This window comes from Lates calcarifer, unplaced genomic scaffold, assembly GCF_001640805.2.
Source record: "Lates calcarifer isolate ASB-BC8 unplaced genomic scaffold, TLL_Latcal_v3 _unitig_623_quiver_1187, whole genome shotgun sequence".
Taxonomy (NCBI): Eukaryota; Metazoa; Chordata; class Actinopteri; family Centropomidae; genus Lates; species Lates calcarifer.
The window spans coordinates 15,326-24,624 of record NW_026117853.1 but is presented as its reverse complement, the minus strand read 5'-3'; the positions used below and the strand labels follow the sequence as shown (position 1 = coordinate 24,624).

The following is a 9,299-nucleotide window of genomic DNA, read 5'->3' as shown; positions in this document are numbered from 1 at the left end:
AAGCTGGGTTCAATAGAAGTGTGCTTGCTACTGGCACAGTCGCATCCGTCTCAGCAACATCAGGAGGTCTCGGCGAAATACCTTTGTAAGGATAACATAACAAAATGGTGTGCACAAGAGTTGAGAGGATAGAAAAGCACCAGCAGCACCTGTGGGGGAAGACAAAGATCAGCCTTTATTTACACACATTAAAAGACATTTAAAAAATCTAGATAAAAGAGGAAGTCACACCTTGGAATTTGTGACAGTCATCAGTGGTTGGTGGAAAGCCTGCAGACAAGCCGTAGAAGCAAATGGGAACCAGACACAGAAAGCTTGGTGAAAAATGAGAAACAGCCATGCGTTTGGCCATCGCTGGTATTACATCTGCTGGACTGGTGCTGGGGATTGGTGCATCATACAGTAGATGTGGAAGGTAACATAAGCATACCCACCATAAAAGCAACAACATTTAATCATCAGGACAGAGACCACATAGGTCTGGGCAGCAGTTGTCTCAGTGTCCATGGGTAAGCAGATGCCTTACTTTCTGGTAACTGCTGACACCCAAGCAGTGGCAGCAGTGCAAGAATCACACATAGAAACCAGCCGACCAGCATCAGCACAGCTGCATGGCGTAACTAATTTTTTCTGTCAGGCCTCATTGCATAGAAGATATGCATGCCAGCGCTGAGGCTGATTAAAGTTAATGTGTACACAGATAGCTCACTGGCAAATACTGATAATGTACCTGCTAGATTGCAACCACCCCCTGTTTGCCAGGCAATAGCATAATGGTAATAATGGGAACGTGTGTAGAGGTCAACAGATTGCAATGAACAGTAAGTATATCCCCATACAGAGGTCTGCAAATGCCAGGTGACCCATGAGGAAACGGGTCACGGACAACTTCTGCCGGCTGGTCAGCAGGATGAACATCACCAGGAGGTTGGCTGATATGGCTAACAGACTAACCACCCAGACTAACACCCTCAAGAAGCCTTTACTCATCACATCCTCACATGGATTCAGGGCATCAGGCAGGGGGGTGCCACAAGGGTTCATGATTATCTGTGTGAAGTTCATTACACAGTGCAAAGTCAAAACCCTCACTGAGATCCTCTGTAGGTAAATCCACATAAAACAGACCCTCAATTTCAGACTGTTCAGATGGATAAATAGGGCCACTGGAGTAATGATTGTGATTTGTAGTGCCAGCAGTTGGACGACCAAAGCTGTCCTTCAGATGTTTGTGTCCCGGATGCCCCTTAGAGAGAGCTGAAGAGGATTCCTGCCGTTTCCCCAAAGCAATCCGGGTCAGGTTGCAAATAACTGCCTCAGAGTGTCTTTAACACAGATAATAAGGATAATTGATCAGAGAATGAACTACTACTCAGGTCTTATGGTGCCAAGATCAAAAACTAACAATTAGGGGAAAAAGGCCCTTGATCACTTGTAGTCACTGTTAACCAAGGTGTCAGTCCTCAGACCTTCATCATCATGAATATATAAAGAGAGCCTATGAAGGTGAGGTCAACAAACTCCTCTAATTGTAAACAAGCATAATATATTTACAAATATTAAATATGCAGATACAGAGTATACATAGTATATAGATAGCATAAAGGATTTTCACATCCAAATATATCAATAAATAGACAGTTTCATTAGAACATTAGAACAGAACATTATTTCAAAACAGCAGAATTTTGATAATATTATGATGTTATTTTCTAATATAGACTGAAAAAGGGTAAGAACAGGTAAAAAAAAAAAAAAAAAATCTCATTATGGAAAAAGAATAACTGAATCTCATAATAATCACCATAGTCAGAGTAGTCTTTTTTTTCCCCCAAGGGTGGCAAAGCAAAGGCAGGACCCACCCTACTCTGCCTCTGACAAACTTATCCTGATATTCTTACCCCAGCCCTAACCAATCATCTATCCTCATGCCCCAAACCTAACTAACCCAACCAACAAGTACTAGCCAATCAGAGGCAGAGTAGGGCAGGTCAGGCTTTCACCATCCTATGAAAAAATTTGGTTTGCAGCATACTCCACTACATGGCGCGCATCAGAGGGGTTTAGAAATGGACACCACCACTGGTAGTTTCTCTCTTCTTTCTTTCCCATGTTGTCCATAAGCTGGCACCTTGTCTGCAATGCTGCATGTCTTGAACAGTGTTCTGCTGTCATGTGTGTAGTGGTTTTGCCACAGCTCTGCTCTTTGCTGAGTCATGATGAAGAAGGATCTCAGAGTAGTGCTCTTGCTTGAGATCACTGCTGGCAAAGACCATGACTTTTCAAGATCCAACTTGGAGGATACAGCATCTCTGGATCATGGGGCAGGTAAGGGCTCCATGACGGCAGTTGAAGTAGTGAGCCTGTTAAGCTTTTTTGTACCTATCCTCTTCTCGGCAGGCTATGAAAATTTTCCATGTAGTTAGTTAGCTTCTTGCATGCCCACATGCCAGCCAGACTTAACTTTTTTATCTGGGTGTAGCGTGTATTTGCCTCTGAGAGGAATCCACAACTACTTGCATCAGCTGACACAGCAGTGGACTTGTTCACATTGTAGTAAGGAAGTGCTGCTGCAGTTGTCAACAGCTCCTTTATGTGTTCAGAGGCTGTTTGTTGTGCATTCTTTGCATTCTTGTTTTTCAGGAGCTCATACAGCAGCTTGTTAGGTTAGGGAAGTATCTTCTGAGATAATACATTATTCCCAGTATCCTTTATAACTCCTTCATGTATGCAGGTGGTGACAGCTGGTGAATAACTTCCATTTTGTCTGGGTCAGGCTGGATGCCAGACCAATCAATGAGATGCCCAAAGAACCATGGCTGACTCTGCTTGATGGAACACTATTCTCAGCTGAACTTCAAAACTGTCATCTCTATGCACTGTTTATCTTCTTTAGGCGGCTGTCATGCTCCTCCTCTAAGGCCCCATGGATGAGGATGTCATCCTTGAACACCTCCTGCAGGGTCTTCATCATTTACCTCTAAAAGATTTCAGGTGTGCCGCTTATTCTGTAGCCAGTTGAAAATGAATCTACCAAAAAGTGAAATGAAACTGGTGAGCTTACAGCTGTCTGGATCTGGAAAAACCTACATCAAGTGGAGAAACGACTGATCAAGATGGGTACCATGGCCATGCACCAATCAGTGGGTTGCGTCACTTGCTCTATGATGCCATTTGTCTCCATCCTCAGAAGCTAATCCATTACCTTTAGCAGCATAGGGAGGAGTAAGCATTTAACTATGTGCACAGCATATGGTTGAGCATTGCCTAAACTGTATTCTCACAGAATCAAGCTCACCATATGCCTGTAGCTTTCCTCCAGTTGCACACATTTCATCTACTCTGCTCACAAGATCCAATTTAACAGACAGCAGCCTGCTGACTAAACTTTTCGCAGTGCGTACACAAACGACATGAGAAGTGAGGTGAGTCTTTCCTTGCTCTGGATTTGTCCTATGCACTGCAGCTCACCACCTGGGCTATCCAATGGAATATCTTCAGGCTCTAGTAGTCTTTTGGACCGCAAGTCTCCTCACAGTAGCTCCTGTGTCAATTTTAACTGGTGTGGAGCCCAGCAGTAACTTGACATTCCACTGCTTTGATGACCCATCTGCTTTACTCATCATAAAGACCATGGAGAGACTCATTTTGGATCAACTCTGGCCCACAGTCTGACCACTATAGGACTCCCTCCAGTTCCCCTACCAGCCCCGACTAGGAGTTAAGGACATCATCATCTGCTCAACCTTGTCTAAGCCCACTGGCACTGTGAAGGTCATGTATTTTGACTTCTCTGGTGCATCCAACACCATCAGACTGGCTGTGATGGATGAGAAACTGACAGGAGTGCAGGTGGATGCCCCCCTCTTCCTGGATTGTGGATTACCTGACTGGCAGACCACAGTATGTGTGGCTGCAGCACTGTATGTCAGACAGAATGATCATCAACACTGGGGCTCCTCAGGGAACCCTCCTCTCTCCCTTTCTCTTCACCCTCTACACCACAGGGTGGGTTCTGCTTTACTGTGTTGTGATATTACATGTCTAGGGAGGTGCATGTCAGGCTGCAGCATCGATTCCATGTATAAATTGACTGACTGGAATAACAGTGTAATACTTCTTGAATAGGATGCGTAAAAGGGGCTATTGCATGCTGATTTGCATCAGCTGCAGCTTCTGTGAGACATCTTTTTTGAGTATTCGCTTGATATTCTCATCCCTGCTCTTATTGAAGTCACAGTGTTTCACAGTTAATACAAAGCTCTGATAAAAGTCTCAGCTTTCTTTCCCAGCCTCTGCACACGTATGTACAGCACAAAATGTTCATCTAGCTTTCCTAGTACTTTTCAAAGTTCTTTCTTTATTGTGATCATCATCAGTGAATGTAAGCAAGTGATATATGTTCTCTGACTTACTCTCCATGGCATATATTAAGGTGCTAACCTGCACAGCACCTTCCTCTTTGTCTGAATCTCACAGAGCACTGTTTCCAGTCTGGCCACTGTCCCTCCTCATCAAAGGAAAAATTTGTCAGGGGGTTAAACTTGGACATGACTCCTCTCATAGTCCGCATTTGGTAACTTCTGTTAACTTTTAATGAATTACGATCAGGAAGCACACAAGCAGCAACAACACAAGAACACAGCAGTACCATATATCACATAGTAAATGTGCAAGCACATTAGATTACTGTGCAAACAAAAGTCACAGGATGAAGTCACAATTATGTAAGAAAGCCAAATCAGTAGCTGCAGCAGAGATGAAGCTGCTGATTTGATGCACCACTTGGTAACCATGACAAGTATCCTCAATCAAATACACTTGCCATGTCATGTGACCAATATGTGCTTGCTGGGTCTGGCAACATGCTAAATGCAAAAATAATGATGGTGTATCCTTCAGTTGTGACTTCTATGTTAACTTACACTGTCATGAGGTGTGCACCCCAAATTGGATTAAGAGCAAATTGTGGATGACTGTGGTGCACATGACTCACAGAGTTACATTCAGACAGATGTGTGCAATAACATGAGGGTAAGCTAATAAAAAAACACATCTCTGAATAATACAGTACAACTCAACAGCACCACATGCTACATCCTCAAAAATTATCATAGAGTTGGATCAACACCTCTCAAAAACACTTTCAATAAAAACTGAACATCTGAAGAGTGAAGACTGAAACTCTGTTAGTAAAGTGACTACAAGAAATCAATAGTGCACATGATTTTTTTTTCAGTCTAATGTTTAAATGTAAAATAATTACAATGCTGAAAAACTAACTCTGTTTTCATTTCACTGAAATCACTCTATAGACTTTTTTTAGCTTTTGAGCATACCTGTACATACACTAGTGTGGGCCTGAGGTAGTTTGGTATGTAAAGGACAAATACACAAGGGAAAGAAACCACAGTGGGAAAATATTTCACAACACTTTATTCTCTTACTTACCCTCTCCATCTTTTCAACAGTTTTAGACCACAGCAATGGCTTGGGAAGGTCAATTCAGCACTCTGTAAATGGAAAAAGGCCCTAAGGGGGGGCAGTGCTTTGAGGGCCCAAGTGTTTTTAGCTTGGAGCTTTTCAATGGTCTCCATACCTCTTGAGGGCAAAGAGCTAACTTTGGTTTCTGAAAGGTCTCTGCAAAGACAGACAAAGAGTTAAGTTTCATTCATTTGGACACAAAGCTAAAGCTGCTCCTGTACCCAAATTCATTTTGTGCTGCAGTGGCAAATGAAGATAGCCAATGCAAAAATATTATTTGATGTAAGAAAATGTAAAGCAAATAATTTTTTCTGTGTTCTGAAGAGCATTAATTTCTGTAGCAAATTCTGTACATGTAATTTACTCACAAGTGAGTTGGGCCGTGAATCACACCATAAAATGCAAATTCATCTATTTGTTCCAAGTCCACATTCCTGTGAAGATACCTGAAGGATGGAGAATAGATGAAGTAATGTGACCAAATGTCTGTTTTGTTGTTTTACTGCAATAATTCAAAATGGCATACACTTCCTCCAGTCTGCTACCATTGAAGGCATAACGTTGGATCTCTTTCACGCCATTGCTATTCAGCATTCTAAAAAGTAGGGGGGAGAGAAAGGAGAATATTCTATGAACCTTCCATACAATATTTTTTATTCCAAAAAGAGGAATATCAGCTCCACGTCTACTGTTAAATTGTGGCTGACTCTTCAGTTAGTCACAATTTGAAGTGAGGCCATAACTTTAAATGTCATTTCAATGCCTATGGGTCAGTGACAATGACATTCGAACAATTGACCAACTAAATCTTACTCACATGGTCAGAGCATTCTTAGATATTCCAGAGAAAGAATTAGCCGGTATGACTTGTATGAAGGCATTCTCCACTATCTCCCTGTTAAAAGGGTAAAACATGAAATATTTTACACCACTTAAAAATTCATAAATATCAGCAAAGATACTGCAGTTAGGTATATTTGAATGCTACATACAATATAAAATCCTCTTGGCTGGACTGAATATATTGTAGCCCAGGAAAGGAGGTGAGACCTGTGTTGGTGATTCCACTGTATTGAAACATATCTCAGTCAACAACCAGTTCATGCTGGATACTTTTAGAACTAACTTCATTTTCTTGTGAAAATATATGCTCTGATATGCTAAGACTATAAAAAAGAAAATTAGATTTTACTTACAGGTACCTTAAATTAGGCAGATCCTTAAATGCTTCTTGGTCAATGTATGACAGTATTTTCATCCCAGTTAGCTGTCTATTGGACACACACACATCATATACACACACTTTGCGATCTCAAAGTTTTGAGTCACTAAAACAGATTTTTGGACTCACCATTTTATCATTTTGACTTATCATAAGTAATTTTGTTTCATCATGCATCCTTGTCTAAAAATGTTCACAACAGATTAATTCACGCTAGTCTGGCCATTACACATAATGTTCTGAACAGTTTATTTACTGTGAAATGTTCAATAGCTTAATGTGATATGGCATTGTCGTCAGTATTGTGGTAGTATCACTGTATGACAGAGGCAGCATGATATGAGACTTCTTTAAAGACTACACTGTGTGTTTATGGTGGCATATGCAGCAGGTTTCATTTTAATCACAATGAGGTTGCACTGCTAAAAGGTTACATACATGTGGGTGACCCTGGACAGGTTGTGGAAAGAATGCTTCTCAAGATATCTTAAAGTATCATCATCAGAGATGTATCTGAAAAAACACACACAAACAAACAAAATACAATAAAAAATAGAATCTAGAGACTAATGCTATTTCTAGATTTGCAGTGGTTTACACTCATTGAGCCTCATGTAAGAACAAGAGAATGTTATAATTATATTATAATTTTCTCTAATGTATGAACAAAATTCACACCAGGTCTGCCATACCTATCTGCCTTCCTCTATAGTTTTTAATTAAGAAGGGTAATACCTTAATCTGAATGACTTTGGGGTTCACAAGGGCTATGAGTGTTTTTGTATTGGAGACATGCATTATGATAATGACCAAATCTTATGAGGCACAGTTTACAGGTGAGATACATCAAGTTAAAATAGCAATTTGCAACAATCTGTGCAGCTGAACCCAACTTGGAACACATGTAAGATCAAAGCTCAGTGAACAAAGTATCTTAGGTTAACGATAAAAATACAAAATGGTCTTGCATTGTTTGTTTGTTTGTTTTTGTTTTTTTTTTAGGTTTTTTTGTTTTGTTTGGTTTTTTTATGAAGCAAAAGGTAGCATGGTAATTAAGAAAGCATATAGGAGGCTTTTTGGCTTTGTACAGTAATTGTAATTTTCTTCTTTCTCCTATGAAGAGTTCCACTGTGTTGGATAGAGACAGACAGACAGCCTTGGTGGAGGTACTTTTTAGTGCTGCTTTTACTAATGTTGATATTGTTTATTTTTCTTGCGACATTTTCTTTTCTTGCTAATTACACTGGTTTGGAAAAAAGGGGTTAGTGTTGGGTAAAAAAAAGAGAATCTTACATGTGAGAAATGTTGTTCAAGTTGGCAAAGGCATTCTGAGGAATAGAAGAAAGTTTTGACCCAACAAGCCATCTGAAACAGGAAGAAAGTGCCTTGGGTTATTTCAGTCTTAATTCAATAGAGTCACAGGCTGAAATCAGAGTTGAAAAAATGTGATTACTTACACCTCCTGTGTGCTGGAATGGAAAACAGGCATGACCTCAGCTCCAAAACATGACACACTGTGGATGTTCCAGTCACAATGGCAATCAGTTGAACAATATTCTAGAGGGAGAGTGACCTTGACAGTAATGAAGATGAAAAAAAGCAAATTCAAATCAGCCTTCATTGTAATAGCGGTGATCTGATGGTGGAGACTCCTCGGTTACACTGCACAGTGAGAGTGGTTAGAAAGAGACTGGGCGGTCCTGGATTTTGGCCAGAAGTGGAAGTGTAGCAAGATGGCACTTCTGGTACCTTCAAAATAAAATGGATTAACATATGTTGATCATCTACTTGTGTAATACCTCCTTTCTTTAGTGTCAGCAACCAATGGTACTCACTTTATGATGTGACCTGTTAGTAGATGAATAGGATTGGTGTTAATTCATTTCCACTGATGTAAGAACAAATCATCTTTTTGGTAATACTTGATCAAATCAAACCTTTTTGTTAGCTAATGCTGCTGATTTGTTTTAGCCTTTGATTAGAATATCAGCTCTATGTGGGACTGGGAGAGGTTTTAGTAGATTGAAAGTGTGCACCTCATGAGCAGACTGGCCATTCGGCCCCAGTATCCTCACACTGATACACACAAAACTCTGTAGTGTGTATCAGTGTAGTGTGTATCAGTTGGGTTAGCTTTAGGATTAGCAGCAGTACGCTAATGAGACACTACTTGCGTTGAGTGGGGTATTGTTAGGGACCTGTTTGCGTAGTGTGAATTTGGTATTTCACTTTGATACTGAATGCTCAAATATGTGGCTGTTTCATGCCCCATGAGGACTAGTGGAATACTGCTACCAACATGGAAGAGGTTCATGACTATTGTAAATTGGGCCTAAATATTTATGTCAATGTGATATTTCAGTTTCAATTTAATAAATTTGCAGACATTTCTAAAATTCTGTTTTGGCTTTGTCGTTATGGGGTATTGCTTGTAGATTAATGGGAGGAAAAGATGTTGGGGGGGGTGGGTTGTTTGTTTGTTTGTTTTATAAGGCTGCAACTTAATTCTGAATACTTTCCTAATGCACTGTAATAACACACATTTATAATCCTTAGTGTCTTTACTGAGCATGCATTCCCAGTGCTGGTAAAG

General features: G+C 40.4%; 1 pseudogene; it reads right to left on the bottom strand.

Moving 5' to 3' along the window:
• Nucleotides 1-27: 27 nt before the first annotated feature.
• On the bottom strand, nucleotides 28-9,037 carry LOC108879321 (thyrotropin receptor-like; annotated as a pseudogene).
• Between the last annotated feature and the right edge of the window lie 262 nt (nucleotides 9,038-9,299).